Source organism: Loxodonta africana, chromosome X (assembly GCF_030014295.1).
Source record: "Loxodonta africana isolate mLoxAfr1 chromosome X, mLoxAfr1.hap2, whole genome shotgun sequence".
In the NCBI taxonomy this organism is placed as follows: Eukaryota; Metazoa; Chordata; class Mammalia; order Proboscidea; family Elephantidae; genus Loxodonta; species Loxodonta africana.
In genome coordinates this window covers 57892739-57912980 of record NC_087369.1, presented here as the reverse complement: position 1 = coordinate 57912980, position 20242 = coordinate 57892739, and the positions used below count along the sequence as shown (strand labels likewise).

At 42.6% G+C, this 20242-nt stretch overlaps 1 long non-coding RNA gene across 1 annotated transcript; it reads right to left on the bottom strand.

Annotated features, from left to right (window-relative positions):
- Window positions 1-4485: 4485 nt before the first annotated feature.
- Window positions 4486-20242, bottom strand: LOC135228911 (uncharacterized). The gene is made up of 3 exons (XR_010319781.1): window positions 20185-20242; window positions 19477-19546; window positions 4486-5310 (listed from the first exon to the last, which is right to left on the bottom strand). It is a non-coding gene; the product is annotated as an uncharacterized LOC135228911 (long non-coding RNA).

Below are 20242 nucleotides of genomic sequence, written 5' to 3'. Positions count from 1 at the left end.
AGTTTCCTAATGCTACTGTAGCAGAAATTCCACAAGTGAATGGTTTTAAAGAACAGAAATGTATTTTCTCACGTTTTAGGTTAGCTGCCATTAGTCAATTCTGATTAATGACAACTCCATGTGTACAAAGCAGAACTGCTCCATATGGTTTTTAAGTCTGTGGCCTTTCAGAAGTAGATTGTCAGGCTTGTCTCTCCAGGTGCTTCTGAGTGGGCTAGAAGTCTGAATTCAGGGCACCAACTCTAGGGAAAGGATCTCTCTCTGTCGGCTCTAGAGGAAGATCCTTGTTTCTTTCAGCATCTGTAGCCTTGAGGTTCCTTGGATTCTTGGAGATCTTCACATAGCATTGCGGGGAGGGGGGAGAGGGCGTTTGTTCCTTTGTTTGTGCTTGTTTGGTTCTATGTCTAATCTGCTCTTTTGATAACTCACAGATGATAAGGTTAGGACAGACTCTACACTAATATGGCTTTATTAACATAACAAAGAAAACCCTATTCCCAAACGAGATTACTTCTACAGGTATAGAGATTAGGATTCCAATGCATATTTTGGGTGGGGAACACAATTCAATCCATAACACTGCCTCACACCATTTGCAAATATGGATTTAAGATGAACGAAGACCTAAAAATTAAAACTATGTGATTATGGTAGAATGCAAAATATGACCATAAATTCCTCTCATACTCAACGGCACTGGGTTTTTTTTTTTTTTTAAGCAATGTGACTTTGCAGATCCCCCCATCTAGAGATGGGCCCTATTTCCCCTCTCCCCGAGTCTTGGAAATTGCTTTGGAACTTGCTTTGACCAACACAGTGTGGCAGAAGTGACATTATGTGAGATCCAGAGCCAGGGCCTCAAGAGGCCTTGAGCTTCTGTGTTTGCCCTGTTGGAAGACTGCCCTGAGACCGCCATATGAGGAGGCTGATCCAGCCTGCTGGAGGATGAAGAGGGGTGTGGAGGAGAACTGACAGTTCCGCTGACAGCCAACACCAATGTCAGACATGTGAGCGAGGCCGCCTTGGACCTCCTAGCCCAGCCAACCCTAAATATGACTCAGCCTCATGAGTGCCTCGAAGGAAAACCAAGAGAGAAAATCACCAGCCTGATCACAGAATCAGGAAAATTAGTAAACCACTGTTGTTGTAAGCCATTAAGTTTTGGGAGGCGTCTGCTACTCAGCAAAGGCTACTTAAAGCACTACCTAACAGAAGTAAATGCAGGGAGAATATCTTTTGACACCTTGAGTTGGGAAAGAATCTTTTAAACAAAACCCAGGCAGCACCACCTATAGGGTAAAACATTGGCCATATCACAGAGGTTTCTGTTCAACAGATGATACCATGGACAGAGTTGACAGAGACGGCAGACCGGAAGAAGAGATTTGGCATGTTATAAAAACCAGGAAGAGCCTCGTATCTAGAAATTAAAGCAAACCCTGCAAATCATCAAGAAAAAGACAGTAAACCCAGGTGAAAACTGTGCATAGGATTGTTAAAAGGAATTGAGTCAATAATAAAATTCATCTATTAAAAATGAGGTTTATTTGGTCAGAAGATTCACTAATTGGGTAGCACCAAACCAAAAGTGAAAAGGTACTCTACAAAGTATCAGCAATGACTGGCTTTTTATTGAAAAAACAGGGAAGAAAAGAAGCTTATTTATGATTGACTTACACAGTTTACTAATGAAGTGCTGTCAGGATTTCATTGGTCAGCGAGGGTGGAAGAGCTATCAGGATTCCATTGGTCAACAAGAACCCATTGCCACCTGTTTTAGTCGTCTAGTGCTGCCATAACAGAAACACCACAAGTGGATGGCTTTAACAAAGAGGAATTTATTCTCTCATGGTTTAGTAGGTTACAAGTCCAAATTCAAGGCATCAGCTCCAGGCGAAGCCTTTCTCTCTCTATTGGCTCAGGAATAAGGTCCTTGTCCTCAACCTTCCCATGGTTGAGGAGCTTCTCAGGAGCAGGGACTCTGGGTCCAAAGTACATGCTCTGCTTCTGGTGCTGCTTTCTTGGTCTTATGAGGTCCCCAACTCTCTGTTTGCTTCCCTTTCTTTTTTATCTCTTGAGAGATGAAAGGTAGTGCAGCCCACGCCCCGGGGAAACTCCCTTTACATTGGATCACGGATCTGACCTGGGTAAGGATGGTGTTACAATCCACCCTAATTCTTTTAACATAAAATTACAATCACAAAATGGAGGACAACCATAGAATACTGGGAATCATGGCATAACCAAGTTGATACACATTTTTGGGGGGACATAATTTAACTAAAGCTTAAAAAAAAAGCATTCCTGTAAATCAGACGAAAAACCCACTGCCGTCGAGTCGATCCCGACTCATATGAGTTTTTCAATTCAATTTATGACAGCACCGATTTAGACTCACAGCTACCCTAAAGGACAGAGTAGAACTTTCCCATAGGTTTCCAAGGCTGTAAATCTTTACGGAAGCAGACTGCCACATCTTTCTCCCTGGAGCAGCTAGAGAGTTTGAACCACCAACCCTTTGGTGAGCAGCCAAGCACTTTAATCACTGCACCACAGGGCCCCTTGGTCAATGAGGGTGGCCTGATTTACAGGAATAAGCTTTAGTTTTGGTAAAGACAAGCCTGAGGGGCATTGTACACTTGACAGCCAACGTCATTTATCAACCACACAAATTCGTTTTTATTTCATTTAACAGGGTACAAACAAGCAATTTACAGAGGAATTCCAAAAGGCAAACCAGAGTACATTTAGATACCACTTTATCCCCACCAGATTGGCAGATGTGAGAAAGCTGGCTCAGGCTAAGGACTGTGTAGAAACAGGACTTCTTACATCTTGTTTTTTTAAATTTTTATTGTGCTTTAAGTGAAAGTTTACAAATCAAGTCGGACTCTCATACAAAAATTTATAAACACCTTGCTATATACTCCTAATTGCTCTCCCCCTAATGAGACAGCACACTCCTTCCCTCCACTCTCTCTTTTTGTGTCCATTCGGCCAGCTTCTGACCCTCTCTACCCTCTCATCTCCCCTTCAGACAGGAGATGCCAACATAGTCTCATGTGTCTACTTGATCCAAGAAGCTCATTCTTCACCAGTGTCATTGTCTATCCCATAATCCAGTCCAATCCCTGTCTGAAGAGTTAGCTTTAGGAATGGGTCCTATCTTGGGCTAACAGTAGGTCTGGGGACCATGACCTCTGGGGTCATTCTAGTCTCAGTCAGACCATTAAGTCTGGTCTTTTTAAGAGAATTTGGGGTCTGCATCCCACTGCTCTCCTGCTCCCTCAGGGGTTCTCTGTTGTGTTCCCTGTCAGGGCAGTCATCGCTTACAGCCGGGCACCATCTAGTTCTTCTGGTCTCAGGTTGATGTAGTCTCTGGTTTATGTGGCCCTCTCTGTCTCTTGGACTCGTAATTACCTTGTGTCTTTGGTGTTCTTCATTCTCCTTTGCTCCAGGTGGGTTGAGACCAATTGATGCATCTTAGATAGCCACTTAGATAGCCACTTGCTAGCATTTGAGACCCCAGATGCCACTCTCCAAAGTAGGATCCAGAATGTTTTCTTAATAGATTTTATTATTCCAATTGACTTAGGTGTCCCCTGAAACCATGGTCCCCAAACCCCCAACCCTGCTACGCTGGCCTTCGAAGCGTTCATTTTATTCAGGAAACTTCTTTGCTTTTGGTTTAGTCCATTTGTGTTTACCTCTCCTGTATTGTGTATTGTCTTTCCCTTCACCTAAAATAAAACTTATCTGTTATCTAATTAGTGAATACCCCTCTCCCTCCCTCTCTCCCTCCCCTCTCTCATAACCATCAAAGAATATTTTCTTCTCTGTTTTAACTATTTCTCAAGTTCTTATAATAGTGGCCCTATACAATATTTGTCCTTTTGCAGCTGACTAATTTCACTCAGCATAATGCCTTCCTGATTCCTCCATGTTATGAAATGTTTTACGGATTCATCATGGCTTTTTATCGATGCATAATATTCCATTGTGTGAATAATTTATTTATCCATTCATCCATTGATGAGCACCTTGGTTGCTTCCATCTTTTTGCTATTGTAAACAGTGCTGCAATAAACATGGGTGTGCATATATCTGTTCGTGTAAAGGCTCTTAGTTCTCTAGGATATATTCCAAGGAGTGGGATTGCTGGATCGTATGGTAGTTCTATTTCTAGCTTTTTAAAAAAAAAAATTTTTTAAGGAAGCGCCAAATCAATTTCCAAAGTGGTTGTACCAGGACTTCTTATGTCTTGTTATATTTAGTAAAATTCATCTACTCAATAAAATTTATTATTCCTGTGTGCCAGGCACTGTTCTAGGCCCTGAGGATAAGCAATGAGCAAGACAGATGAAAATTCCCTCCCTCGTGGAACTGACATTCTAGTGGGGTTGGGTAGATTAGATGTATTTAACCACCGGGAATACTTCCTTCCATTGAGAGGGAAGCTGCCACCAATAGCTTGGCACATATATTAGATGCTAAATGAATATTTGCCCGAATGTGGAGGAGAGTAGGATGGGTGATCTATTTTAGGCAAGATAGTCAGGGAAGTCCTCTCCAAAGAAGCAGCTTTAAGCCAAGACTTGATTGCTGAGAAGGGGACAAATAGGCCATAATCTGCCGGAAGACAGAACAGAGTTGAAAGGCTCTGACTTAGGGAGCAAGGTAGTGACTGGAAGGAGCAGTGAGGGGCTGAGTGAGCTGAGCCAGAGGGAGAATGGCAGAGGTCTGGGGCCTGTATTCCTCAGGAAGGAGTTTGGATTTGATCCTCAGTATGTACACTCATCAGATTTCAGTGGGTGACTGGTTTACTCAACCTCCTCCCGTCGGAGGGTGTGTGGGAGTTGTCTGTGCCTCAGTGAGGAAGATCAGCTCAAAAGGCGGGGCCAGGCCACAGAGTTTTTGTTTGTTTGTTTGTTTTTTATTTTATAGGTGTACAACTTATTGACAGCAATTACAGTAATTGGCTGTGCAACCCTACCCTTAATCATTGCGATTTTTCCATCACTGTTGACCCCCTTCTCCCCCTTCCTCCCGCCCCTGGCAACCCCTGATATACATTTGCCCTTTCTTGTCTTTTTATATGTGAGGTCATACAATATTTGTCCTTTTGTGATTGGCTTATTTAGCTTAGCATAATGTCTTCAAGCTCCATCTGTACTGTAGCATGTATCAAGACTTCATTTCTCCTACTGGCTGAGTAGTATTCCATTGTATATACGTATCACATGTTATTTATCCATTCATCTGTTGATGGGCATTTAGGTTGCTTCCACCTTTTGGCTGTTGTGAATAGTGCTGCAATGAACATTTGTGTATGTCTTAGTTATCTAGTGTAACTGATAGGGTAAAACTGTTCCCCCTCCTCCCATCACACCCGGAGTCTGTGAGTTCCTGATAAGGCATTCTGTGTAGCAGCCCAAGGCCATCCTACTGTTCTTCTGCTCAAGGCCGCTTCACGAACTGCCCTCTCTCCATTCTGACATGAGCAGTAAGCCACAAAGCTGTCCCTAGATAAACTACATGCACCATACCCCTCAAAAAATACATGCCCCCTAATCGCCATATTGCACCCCCACTACACCTCCATACATGTTAATTCACTCCTGGAATTTCCCACTTATTCCCAGAAACTTCATGAATTATGCATAAGTTCCCTATCCCGAACCTTAGAATCCACAAACTCAGGGAGCTTGATGTGAGACAGTCTCTGAGCTCCTTGCTTGACTGGCTTGCAATAAAGTCTACTTTCTCTTTCTCAAAGGCCTGGCATCTCTCAGTTGACTCAAGGGGTTGCACGTGGCAGGACACACCCTCATCAGGTTACACTAGTGCTGCTTTAACAGAAATAATGCAAGTGGATGGCTTTAAAAAAGAGAAGTTTATTCTCTCACAGTCTAGGAGACTATAAATCCAAATTCAGGGCACCAGCTCCAGGGGAAGGCTTTCTCCCTCTGCCAGCTCTGGAGGAAGGTCCTTGGTATCAATCTTCCCCTGGTCTAAGAGTGTCTTGCTGCAGGGACCCTGGGTCCAAAGGACGCTGTTCTCCTAGCTCTTGTTTCTTGGGGGTATGAGGTCCCCATATCTCTCTGCTCGCTTCTCTCTTTTATATCTCAAAAGCCCAGAAAAAAAAACAAAAAGAGATGGACTTAGAAGACACAACCTAATCTTGTAGATTGAGTCCTGACTCATTAACATAAACGCAGCTACTCCCACCTCATTAACAGCTTAGAAGTAGGATTTACAACACATAAGAAAATCACATCAGATCACAAAATGGTTGGCAATCACGCAACACTGGGAATCATGGCCTAGCCAAGTTGACACACATTTTGGGGGAACACAATTCAATCTATAACAGTGTACAAGTCTCTTTTTGAGTCTCTGCTTTAAAGTCTTTTGATTATATACTTAGGGAGACCAAAGAAGAATTGATGTCTTTGAATTATGATGTTGGCAAAAAATATTGACTATACCATGGACTGCCAAAAGAACGAACAAATCTGTCTTGGAAGAAGTAGAGCCAGAATGCCCCTCAGAAGCAAGGATAATGAGATTTCATCTCCCATATTTTGGACCTGTTATCAGGAAGGATCAGTCCCTGGAGAAGGACATCATGCTTGGTAAAGTAGAGGGTCAGTGAAAAAGAGGAAGACCCTCGACAATTTGGACTGGCACAGTGGGCTCAAGCATAACAACAATTGTGAGGATGGTGCAGGACCGGGCAGTGTTTCATTCTGTTGTACATGGGGTAGCTATGAGTCTGAAATGACTCAATGGCACCTAACAACAACAACCTAGGAGTGGGATTTTTGGGTCATATGGTAGTTCTATGTCTAGTTTTTTGAGGAGCCGCCACACTGTTTCCCACCATGGCTGTACCATTTTGCATTCCCACCTGCAACAGGCAAGAATTTCAATTTCCCCACATCCTCAACAACATTTGTTATTTTGTTTTGTTTTGTTTTTTTAATCATAGCCATCCTAAGAAAAACTAAACCCTTTGCCGTGGGGTCGATTCTGACTCACAGTGACCCTATAGGACAGAGTAGAACTGCCCCATAGGGTTTCCAAGGAGCAGCTGATGGATTCGAACCGCTGACCTTAGCAGCCGCGCTATTAACCACTTAGCCACCAGGGCTCCTCAGCCATCCTAGTGGGAGTGGAATGGTATCTCATTGTGGTTTTGATTTGCATCTCTCCGAAAGCTAATGATGCTGAGCATCTTTTCACGCGTTTGGTGGCCATTTGAATGTCCTCTTCAGTGAAATATCTGTTCAAGTCCTTTGCCCATTTTATGATTGGGTTATTTGTCTTTTTGTTGTTAAGTCGTCGAAGTTTTATGTACATTTTGGTTATTAGATTCTTGTCTGATATATGGTTTCTGAAGATACTCTCCCATTCAGTAGCTTATCTTTTCACTTTTTTGGTGAAGTCTTTTGATGAACAAAAGTTTTTAATTTTTATGAGGTCCCATTTATCTATTTTGTCTTTTGCTGTTTGTGCTTTTGTTATTATATTAGATAGCCCATTGTTAAAAGCTAGGCCCGACAGCATTGCCCCTGCATTTTCTTCTAAGAATTTTATGGTTTTAGTCTGCACTTTTAGGTCCTTAATCCATTTTGAATTTGGTTTTGTGTATGGTGTTTTTGTTACTTATCTAGTGCTGCTATAACAGAAATACAATACCACACAATATCGGGAATCATGGCCTAGCCAAGTTGACACACATTTTGGGGAGACATAATTCAATCAATAACATTCCACCCTCCCCCCCCGAAAAAAAAATCATGTCCTTGCCACATTCACACCATTATATCATAGCAAAAAAAGCCTTAAATCAACTCCAAGTCCAAAATCTCCTGGGGCAAAATTCCCCTTCATCTGTGAAATCTAGAATACAAGTTATCTGTTTCCAAGTACAATGGTAGAACAGACACAAGGTAGACATATCCATCACAAATGGGAGAAAGTGGAGGGAAAGAAAAGATGACAGGCACTAAGCAAGTATTAAAAAAAAAAACACCAGTTGAAAAATTTACATTAGCTCTCAAGGTTTGAAAATAATCCTCTGTTCTCTGAGACCATCTAGGCAGTGGACCTACCCTCCAGACTCTGGGTGTTGGCCATGCTTTCTGGATTCTGGGTGGAGGTACCTCAGCCCTGAGCTTCAGCTCTACCTTCCAGGCCCACTGGGAAGGCAACGCTGCTCCCTCAGATTTGGCCATCCCCATTCCCCTAGACCATCTGAGTGGGGAACCTACCCCACCCCCAATCTTGGCAGGCTCCATTCTTCTGCCCCTTGGACATGGAAGTCCTGCCCTCTCACCATTGGGCAGCACATCTGGCCCCATCCACTGGCACTCATGAATGGCAGCCCCACACTCCAGAACTGAATTGGTGAAGATCTGACTCTTTGAAATCTAGGAGGCCGTTGAAACCTTTGAACCTTTGAGACTCCAGAAGTTGTGGCCCTACCCTTTGAGACTGTGGCAGCTCTGCTTCCTGTGCTCCTTGTCTCTTCAGTTTCTACTTCCTGGTTCCTTGGCCTCTCAGCCCTTTGACCCCTTGGGCCTCTTGGGTCAGTTTTGCCTCTGCCCTGCTTGGGCAAGTGTTAAAAAGCTCTTTAGCTCTACTGATAAGTACCTGGAGGCACCCCACTCTGCCAGTAAGCCTTGACCCAAAGGGGCTCAGCTCTCTCGCTCTGTTGTTTGGCTCCTGCACTGTCTTGTACCAGTCTCCTGGTTTTGCTGCTGCCGTTTCTCTGCTGCTGCTTCTTACCATCTGCACCATCTCTGATGTTACAGCTTTCCTCACTTCCTTCTGAGTCCTCACCAGAATTGCCTTTGATGTCCATAATTCCACCAACAGACTCTTCAAGGCAATCTAGGCTTTTACAATTTGGCAACTTAAAACTCTTTCAGCCTCTATCCATTCATAATTTCAAAACAGCTTCCACATTTTAGGTATCTGTTAGAGCAGCACCCCACTTCTGGTACCAAATTCTGTCTAGTTATCTAGTGTTGCTATAAGAGAAATACAATACTGGGAATCATGGCCTAGCCAAGCTGACACACATTTTTGGAGGACACAATTCAATCCATAGCATTTTTTTTATTTACATGTGGAAATCCAATTTTACCAACACCATTTATTGAAGAGACTCTTCTTTCCCCAACAAGTGTGCTTAGCACTCTTGTCGAAAATCAGTTGACCACAGATGCATGCGCTTATTTCTGGAATCTCAATTCTATTCCATTGCTCTGTGGGTCTATTGTTATACCAGTACCAGGCTGTTTTGATTAACGTAGCTGTGTAGTATGTTTTAAAATCAGGAAGTGTGAGTCCTCCTACTTTGTTCTTCTCTTTCAACATTGTTTTAGCTTTTCAGGGCCTTTTGCCATTCCATATAAAGTTGAGGATTGGTTTTTTTTTTATTTCTGTAAGGAAGGCTGTCAAAATCGTGACTGGGATTTCATTGAATCTACAGATCACTTTGGGTAGTATTGACATCTTAACGATATTAAGCCTTCCAATCCACAAACATGGAAAACCTTTCCGTTTATTTAAGTCTTTTTAATCTCTTTCAGCAGTGTTTTAAAGTTTTCAAGTCCTTCATCCTTCATGTCCCTGGTTAGATTTAATCCTACATATTTTATTCTCTTAGATGCTATTGTAAATGGAATTTTTCCCTAATTTCTCATTACTGTGTGAAGAAACTCAACTGATTTATTTTTTTTTTAATTTTATTGTACTTTACATGAAGGTTTACAGAGCAAATTAGTTTCTCATTAAACAATTAATACCTATATTGTTTTGTGACATTGATTGCCAACCTCACAACATGACAACACTCTCCCTTTCTTGACCTTGGGTTTCCCAATACCAGCTTTCTTGTCAACTCCTGCCTTCTCATCTTTGTCCCTGGGCTGGTGCGCCCATTTAGTCTCATTTTCTTTTATGGGCCTGTCTAATCTTTGGCTGAAGGATGAAACCTCAGGAGTGACTTCAGTACTGAGTTAAAGGGTGTCCAGGGGCCATACTCTCGGGATTTCTCCAGTCTCTGTCAGGCCAGTAAGTCTGGTCTTTTTTTGTGAGTTAGAATTTTGTTCTACATTTTTCTCCAGTTCTCTCTGGAGCCCTCTATTGTGATCCCTGTCAGAGCAGTCAGTGATGGTAGCCGGGCACCATCTAGTTGTGCTGGACTCAGTCTGGTGGAGGATGTGGTACTTGTGGTACATTAGAACTTTGGACTAATCTTTCCCTTGTGTCTTTGGTTTTCTTTATTTTCCCTTGCTCCAGACAAGGTGACACCAGTGGAGTATCTTAGATGGCCACTCACAAGCCTTTAAGACCCCAGACACTACTCACCAAAGTAGAATGTAGAACATTTTCTATATAAACTATGTTATGCCAGTTGAGCTAGATGTCCCCAGAGACCATGGCTCCCAGCCCTCAGCCCAGCAATTTGGTCCCTCATGGAGTTTGGATGTGAAGTCTTTTGATGAGCATGTTTAGTTTTTAGAAGATCCTAGCTTATCTTCTGGTGTTTGTGTATTGTTAGTTATGGTTTGTATTCTGTTACTGCTGTATATCAGGGTTTCTAGTGTTGATCCTATTTCTTCTCCTATGATCTTTATAGGTTTTGGTTTTATATTTAGGTCTTTAATCCATTTGTAAGTAGTTTTTGTGTATGGTGTGAGGTATGGATCCTGTTTCATTTTTTTGCAGATGGACATCCAGTTTTGCCAGCACATTTGTTTAAAAAGACTGTCTTTTCCTCATTTAATGGACTTTAGGCCTTTGTCAAAGATCAGGTGACCATAGGTGGATGGGTTTACATCTGGGTTCTCAATTCTATTTCATTGGTCAATGTATCTGTAGTTGTACCACTGCCAGGCTGTTTTGACTACCATAGGTTCTGAGGTCAGGAAGTGCCGGTCCTCCTACATTATTCTTCTTCATTCATGCTTTACTTATCCGGGGCCTCTTTCCTTTCCACATAAGTTAATGATTAGTTTTTCCATCTCATTAAAGAATGCCGTTGGCATTTGTATCGGGATTGCATTGTATTTGTAGATTGCTTTGGGTAGAATTGACATTTTCACAATTTTGAGTCTACCTATCCATGAGCATGGTATGTTCTTCCTTTTATGTAGGTCTTTTTTGGTTTCTTGCAGTAGTGTTTTGCAGTTTTCTTTATACAGGTCTTTTATGTCCCTGGTTAGATTTATTCCTAAGTTTTTTTTTTTTTTTTAGGGGCTATTATAAATGATATTGTTTTCCTGATTTCCTTTTCATCGTTCTCTTTATTGGCATATAGGAATCCAACTGATTTTTGTGTGTTTATCTTGTATCCTGATACTCTGCTGAATCTATTAGTTCCAGTAGTTTTCTTGTGGAGTCCTTTGGGTTCTGTATGTGTAACATCACATCATCTGCAAACAGGGGTAGTTTTACTTCTTCCTTACCAATTTGGATGCCCATTTATTTATTTTCCCTGCCTTATTGTTCTAGCTAGGACTTCCAGCACAATCTTTAATAGGAGTGGTGATAAAGGGGTCCTTGTCTTATTCTTGTTCTCATGAGAAATGTTTTCAGCCTTTCTCCATTAAGAATGATGTTGGCTGTTGGTTTTGTATAGATGCTCTTTATCACGTTGAGGAATTTCCCTTCTATACCTATTTTATTAAGAATTGTTATCAAGAATGGGAGTTGGACTATATCAAATGTCTTCTCTGTGTTGATTGAGATGATTATGTGATTCTTTTATTTATGTGGTAGATCACGTTGATTGATTTTCTAATTTCGAGACATTCTTGCATACCTGGTATGAATCCCACTTGGTCATAGTGTATTTTTTTTTTGATATGTTGCTGAATTCTCTTGACAAGAATTTTGTTGAGAATTTTTGCATCTATATTTATGACAGATATTGGCCTGTAATTTTTATTTTGACATCCTTGCCTGGTTTTGGTATCAAGGTTATGCTGGCTTCATAGGATGAATTTGGAACTATCCCTTCCTTTTCTATGTTCTGAAATAGTTTGAGTAGTACTGGTGCAAGCTCTTCGCTGAATGTTTGGTAGAATTCTCCAGTGAAGCCATCTGGGCCAGGGCGTTTATTTTTTCTTTTTTTTGCGGGGGGCGGGGTGGGTTATTGTTATTATTACCTTTTCAATCTCTTCTCTTCTTATGGGTCTGTTCAGATTTTTTTTATTTCAGTTTGTGTTAGTTTAGGTAGGTAGTGTATTTCCAGAAATTTGTCCATTTCTTCTAGGTTTCCAAATTTGTTGGAGTATAGTTTTTCATAGTATTCCGTTATGATCCTTTTTATTTCAGTTGGGTCTGCTGTAATGTCCCCTGTTTCATTTCTTATTTGGGTTATTTGTGTCCTATCCTGTTTTTCTTTTGTCAATTTGGCCAATGGTTTGTCAATTTTGTTGATACCTTCAAACAACCAACTTTTGGTTTTGTTGATTCTTTCCATTGCTTTTCTATTTTATTTATTTCTGCTCTGATCTTTACTATTTCCTTTCTTCTGGTGGTTGTAGGTTTCTTTTGCTGTTCTCTTTCTATTTGTTCAAGTTGTATAGGTAATGTTTTTATTTTGTTCCCTTTTTTTTTTGATGTATGCATCTATTGCTATAAATTGACCTCTGAGCACTGCCTTTGCTGTGTCCCAAAGGTTTCGTTATGACTTGTTTTCACTCTCGTTTGATTCTAGGAATTTTTTAAAATAATTTTTATTGTGCTTTAAGTGAAAGTTTACAAATCAAGTCAGTCTGTCACATATAAGCTTATACACACCTTACTACATACTCCCACTTACTCTCCCCCTAATGAGTCAGCCTGCTCCATTCTTCCAGTCTCTCCTTTCATGACCCTTTTGCCAGTTTCTAACCCTCTCTACCCTCCCATCTCCCCTCCAGACAGGAGATGCCAATACAGTCTCAAGTGTCCACCTGATACAAGTAGCTCACTCTTCATCAGCATCTCTCTCCAACCCATTGTCCAGTCCCTTCCATGTCTGATGAGTAGTCTTCGGGAATGGTTCCTGTCCTGGGCCAACAGAAGGTTTGGGGACCATGACCGCTGGGATTCTTCTAGTCTGAGTCAGACCATTAAGTCTGGTCTTTTTATGAGAATTTGGGGTCTGCATCCCACTGTTCTCCTGCTCCCTCTAGGAATTTTTTAATTCCATCTTTGATTTCTTTTATTACCCAGTGGTTTTTAAGCAGGCTTGTTATTCAGTTTCCGTGTATTTGATTTTTTTTTTTCTTGCTCATCCTGTTATTAATTTCTACTTTTATGGTGTTGTGATCAGAGAAGATACTTTGTATTATCTCAATGTTTTGGATTTTGTTGAGGTTTGCTTTGTGGCCTAAGATGTGGTCTATTCTGGAGAACATTCTGTGCGTGTTAGAAAAGAATGTGTACTTTGCTGTTGTTGGGTGGAGTGTTCTATAAGGTCAGTTGATTGTGGCCTTTAGGTCTTCTGTATCTTTATTGGATTTCTTTCTAGATGTTCTGTCCTTTTCTGAGAGTGGTGTGTTGAAGTCTCCTACTATTATTGTGGAACTGTTAATTTCTCTTTTCAGTGTTGTTAGAGTTTGTTTCATGTATCTTAGAGTCCTGTCATTGGGTGAGTAGATATTTATTATGGTTCTGTCCTCATGGTGGATTGCCCCTTTAATCATTATATAATGTCCTTCCTTGTTTTTTACAGTGGGTTTTGTTTTAACATGCATTCTATCTGAGATTAGTATTGCTTCTCCTGCTATTTTTTTTGGTTGCTGTGTGCTTGATATATATCTTTTCCATCCTTTGATTTTTAATATATTTATGTCCTTGTTTCTAAGGTGTGTCTCTTGTAGACAGCATATTGGTAGGTTCTGTTTTTATCCATTCTGTCACTCTCTGTCTCTTTATGGAAACCTGACTGATTTTTGTTTGTTCACTTTGTACCCTGCAAATTTGCCAAATTCTTCTATTAGCTCTAAAAGTTTTCTTGTGGGCTCTTTGGTGGAAGTTTCTCTATATAGGATCATGTCATCTGTGAATAGGGAAAATTTTACTTCTTCTGCTCGAATCTGGATGCCTTTTATTTCTTTTTCTTGTCTTATTGCTCAGGCTAGGACTTCTAATACAATATTGAATAGAAGTGGTGAGAGCAGGCACAATTGTCTTGTTCCCAGTTTCAAGGTGGAAAGCTCTCAGTCTTTCTCCATTAAGCATAATGTTGGCTGCTGACTTTTCATATATGCCCTGAATCATATTAGGAATTTCCCTTCTATTCCAAACTTCTTTAGGGTTTTTGTCAAGAAAGGGTTTTGGATTTTATCAAATGCTTCTTCTGCATCCATAGAGATGATCATGTGGTTCTTTTTCTTTGTTCTAATGATGTGGTGTATTACATTGATTGATTTTCTAATACTGAACCATCCCTTCATTCCTGGAATAAATCCCACTTGGTCATGGTGTATGACTCTTTTAATATGCTGTTGGATTCTGTTCACTAGTATTTTGTTGAGGATTTTTGCATTTATATTCATAACACATATTGGCCTGTAGTTTTCTTTTCTTGCAGTGTCTTTGTCCGGTTTGAGTATCAGGGTTATATTTGCTTCATGCCATCCAGTTTTTTTTTTTTAGCTGTTTCCTGGGCTCAAGAACTCACGTCCTTATCTTAGTAAAGGCACAGTGTGGATGTTCCAATGCATTGCTCCACCTTCTCCTCTCTCTTCTGCCTAGGGAGAAGGGTGCTCAGAGTCAAAATGCCACCTTTGAGGATGCCCACAATGTCAGGACCACCAACCCAGACTCTCAAAAGTAGAAGGATTAGTACGGAGCAGCCATCTGAGTGAGACCCCAAGGGTGGCCAGGGACTCCAAGCACATCTTTGGCTTTGTGGGCTATGAGTCTGGCTTGCCCTATGAGCAGGTGTACAAGGGCCTCATCCTCTTCTCAGAGATAGTGAGTGGGGAGGGGCTGCCAAATGAGGGGACAAGGAATATGCAGGGCTGGGTGGTTCTAAAATACTGGGCAGAATGAGGCGTGGCCCCACAAGGAGGATGAAGACCTAGGAACAAGAGATGGGTGCTGCTGAATACGGCATTGAGTCTTTGAGCACTGGGAGATGGTGAAGGCAGTTACCAATCTTCAGGAGGCTCAGCTCTGGAGATGAGAATATGGGAAGAGGAGCTTCTAGATTAGTGAGAGTTCAGGGCCTTGGGAGCCAGGGATGGGGTAGAAGGGGCTAACAGACTGGGGATGGGAGGGACTCAAGGCTCTGTAGATTCTTGGATGGGAGGGTCTTGCAAACCAGGGTGTTGTTGAGGGGCTGGGGATTGGTGGTAAATGAGGGGAGGATTTCGGCATGGGGCAGCCTGGGTGCTATGGAGCTGGGGTAGAGAACTGGCTCGAGGGTCCCAGGATGGGGAACCATTTCTAGACAGGAAAGGAGCTCAGTTTTGGGCAGGCACCAAGGAATGGGGGGTTTCCAAGTACAGCCTGAAGGATGAATGACAGGGGCCCGGGGGGAAGGGCAGTATGGTGGGTTCAGGATTTGCTGAGAGAGATGAAGTCAGCAGGACCACAGTTCTGGTGGTGGGGCAAGGGCTGGGGCTGAGGGAGCTGGGCTCAGGTCACTGAGGCTGCTGACAGCATTGGGAGTCCAGATCAGATGCAGGCATGAGGGTGGAACCCTAGCAACTACTTGGTCTTGAACCTCAATGTACCTCTCTGAAAAATGGGGATGATGATGTGTGCTGGTAATATTACCAAGGGAATCAGGAATAGAGCTTCCAAAGCTCCCTGTATTGTGCACAGCCAAACTTTGATAGCAGCAAGGGTGCTTATCGGTAGTTAATATTGAGTACAGTCACTGGGCAGGCCCTAACCCCCTCTTAATCCTGCTGTATTATTGATTTAAGCTGATCCCCCTCTTAGCCTCGCACATCATGAATGTAAATCAATGATGCCTTTTAGCCTTAACCCATTTGTGAATTTAATATAATCCCTCTCATTAAAAAAAAAAAAGTTGCTGTGGAGTCAACTCCAACTCATGGGAACCCCATGTGTGTCAGAGTAGAACAGTGCGCCATAGGGTTTTCAAAGGCTGATTTTCCGGAAGTAGATCACCAGGCCTTTCTTCCCACACATCTTTGGGTGGACTCAACCTTTCAGTTAGGAGCCCAGCATGTTAACTGTTTGCACACCCAAGGACTCCAATTCCTCTTATACCAAACCAAACCAAATCCATTGCATTGGAGTCAATTCTGACTCACAGCAACCCTACAGGACAGAGTAGAAATGCCCCATAGGGTTTCCAAGGAGCGGCTGGTGGATTTGAACCACTGACTTTTTGGTTAGCACCTGACTTCTTAACCACTGCACCACCAGGGCTCCAATCCTTCTAATACACCCATGACACCATCGCTACAATCAAGATAATGAACATAATCATCACCCCCAAAAGTTTCCTACAGCCCCTTTGTAATTCTTCCTTCCTGCATTCCTGGGCCCAACCTCCCAGGCAACTACTAATCTGCTCTGCTTTCTGTCACTTTACCCGTTGCCAGTTGCCGTCAAATCGATTCCGACTCATAGCGACTCCATAGGACAGAGTAGAACTACTCCAAAGGGTTTCCAAGGAGTGGGCGGATTTGCACAGCCGACCTTTTGGTCCAAAAGTCAGCAGTTTGAATCCACTATGAGCTCCTTGGAAACTCTATGGGGCAGTTCTACTCTGTCCTATAGGGTCACTATGAGTCGGAATTGACTCGATGGCAACGGGTTTGGTTTTGGTTTCGGTTTCGTAGCTCTTTAACTACTGTGCCACCAGCTCACGTTAGCTTGCAATTCCTAGCTTTTTATATAAATGGAATTGCACACCACATACTGTTTAGGGGGATAGGGTCTGGCTTCTCACTCAGCATAATTATTTTGAGATTATTTGTATTGCTAAGTAATATTCCACTATATGAATATGCCAGTTCGTTGATTCATTCACCTGGTGATGGACGTTTATGTCGTTTTCATGCTCTAAGGAGCATTCTGGCTGTACTTCTTCCGAAACAGGTTTGTTCGTTCTTCAAGCAGTCCATGGCATATTCAGTATTCTTCGCCAACACCATGATTCAAAGACATCAATTCTTCAGTCTTCTTTATTCATTTGTCCAACTTTTTCATGCATATGAGGCGATTGAAAACACCACGGCTTGGGCCAGGAGCCCCTTAGTCCTCAAAGTGACATCGCTGCTTTTCAGAGGTCTTTTGCAGCAGATTTTCCCAGTGCAATACATCGTTTGATTTCTTGACTGCTGCTTCCATGGGCGTTGATTGTGGATCCAAGTAAAATGAAATCCTTGACAACTTCAATCTTTTCTCTGTTTATTGTGATGTTGCTTATTAGTTAAGTTGTCATGATTCTTGTTTTCTTTATGTTGAGGTGTAATACAGACTGAAGGTTGTAGTCCTTGATCTTCATTGTTTTTTATAGGCCTGTCTAATCTTTGGCTGAAGGGTGGACTTCGGGAGTGGCTTCAGTTCTGAGTTAGAAGGGTGTCTGGAGGCTATAGTCTCAGGGGTTCCTCCAGTCTCTGTCAGACCAGCGGGTCTGGTCTTTTTTTGTGTATTTGAATTTTGTTCTACATTTTTCTCCACTCCGTTTGGAGCCTTCTATTGTGATCCCTATCAGAATGGTCAGTGGTAGTAGCCAGGCACCATTTAGTTCTTCTGGGCTCAGGTTGATGGAGGCTGTGGTTCATGTGGCCCATTAGTCCTTTGGACTAATATTTTCCTTGTGTCTTTGGTTTTCTTCATTCTCCTTTGCTCTGGACAGAATGGGACCAATAGATGTATCTTAGATGGCCACTCACACGCTTTTAAGAACCCAGACGCTACTCACCAAAGTAGGATGTAGAACATTTTCTTTAAGAATTATGTTATGCCAATTGCCCTAAATGTCCCCTGAGACCATGGTCTCCAGCCCTCAGCCCCAGTAACTTGGTCCCTCAAGGTATTTGGATGTGTCTAGGAAGCTTCTATGACTTTGCTCCCTTTGTGGTCTATTATATATGAGTATACATGCTGTAAGTACAAATATATATGTAAAAATATCCACAGCCTGACCTATATATGTATATGAGTATACACCTATAGACCCTCCTTCTCCTATTCAGCGTATGTATCTGCTTATAAGTTATTATTTGTTTTATATATGTATAACCCAAAAAACCAAACCCATTGCCGTCGAGTCAATCCCAACTCATACGACCCTATAGGACAGAATAGAACTGCCCCGTAGAGTTTCCAAGAAGCGCCTGGAGAATTCGAACTGCCGACCTCTTAGTTAGCAGCCATAGCACTTAACCACTACGCCACCAGGGTTTCCTTATATATGTATATGCTATAGTATTTACTGCCTCTTTTTTTTTCTTCTTCTTTTTTCTTGTGTTCCTCTAAGTGTCTTCCTTTGCCTTGGTTAAGTTGTACTGACTTCCCCTATATTATTGTTGAGTTTTGAGAGTTCTTTATACATTCTGGATACAAATTCTTTATAAGTGATTTTTGATGTCTTTTGAAGAGCAGACATTTTTTAATTTTGAGGAATAAATGAACTGAAATTAAAACAAACTTTACTGTTCATCTCAAGTCTAGACCAGCACAAAATTAATTTCAGAAACCTCTTAACTAGGATCCCTTCTAGACCTAATCTATGATTCTGGGAGCTCAGGAACCCTTTGATACACACCAGCCCCACCACTGGCACCCACCTCCACCCACCCCATTGAGGGTTGTTATGGTTTGAATTGTATCCCCAAAAATATGTGCTGTAAATCCTAACCCTTATACTTGTGGTTATAATCCCATTTGAGAATGGGTTTTGTTTCTTATGTTAATGAGACAGTATTAGTGTAGGGTGGGTCTTAAGTCAATCTCTTCGGAGATATAAAAGATTAAACAAGCAAGTCCACAAGCAGAGATGAGGAAAGATAGATGCCACACCACTTGAAGATTACCAAGGAACCAAGGAACAGGGACTTTCCCCAGAGAGAGGACTTCCCAAGAGCCAGCTCCCTGAATTCAGACTTCTAGCCTCCTAAACTATAAGAGAATAAATTCCTGTTTGTTAAAGCCACTCACTTGCGGCATTTCTGTTACAGCTGCACTAGATAACTAAGACAGGGGTATAGGCCATCTGGTTTCTAAGGACTCTGGTTCCCCCTCTTCCAACCGTACTCTGAGGCCTAGAAAGGAAGAAGTTGGAAGCAGAGAGAAGAGAAAGATATAGAGATGGGGTAAAGTGAGAGGGAGGGTAGGGGTGACCTCAGCCTGGCCAGAAAAAGCTCCCTATCTCACCCCTCCCCCTGTGTTTCCTAAGCCCTATACTGGATCTCCCTGTCCCTCACTCACTCAGCAAACACTCACTAAACCCAACTCAAAGTCCTGTGTGCCCACCTTATCATCGGAAATTGTTGTTCCAGGGCTGAGGGGATGAACGGTGGAATCAGCAGACAAGGCCAGATGGCTGGGAGAAGAGGTAAGAAGAGAGGTACTGAGTGGGCATGCCTGTGTCTCTTCCCACCTTCCAGATTCTGGGTCTGATTGCTGCCATCCTCTAAGCCTACAACTGCTTCACCACCTTCCCCTTACACTATGAGAGGTACATGGTAACATCAACTGGTGAGAAGGGGACCTGGGTGTTGGGGGCCGTGGGTTCCAGGGAGGGCTGCAAGGAAAATACCTTGTCGGGTGCTCACTTCTGGCTGCATTCCTAGACCTGTGGAACCACAGAGGTGTCAGTTCACGTCCCTGGGGAAATCAGAGTCCCCGGAGACATTGTGGAGGAGAGTTTGGAATCTCGGGTTATTAGGGAGCAGTCGAGGTCCCGGGTATGTTGGGGGCAGTCGGAGATATTCATAGGGCCGTCGGAGATGTCCGGGAATATTGCAGTCAAATAGCTATCTCCAGGGATATTGTGGGGGAGCGGGGGTCCATAGACATACCCGGGAAGGTCGGGGGTCACGGAGACGTTGAGGGGCAGTCGGTGACCTCCATATTATCGAGAGAGTGGTCGGGTCATCTCTGGGGATCTCGAGGGGCACTTCTAGATCTTCGGACATCTGCAAGTTAGGGTGTTCGCCAAGGCTCAGGGTCTGTGCTGACCTGTTCCCCTCACCCTCGGAGGCCGCGGTCTTCCCCTGTCGGTGGGCCCCAGCGCCCG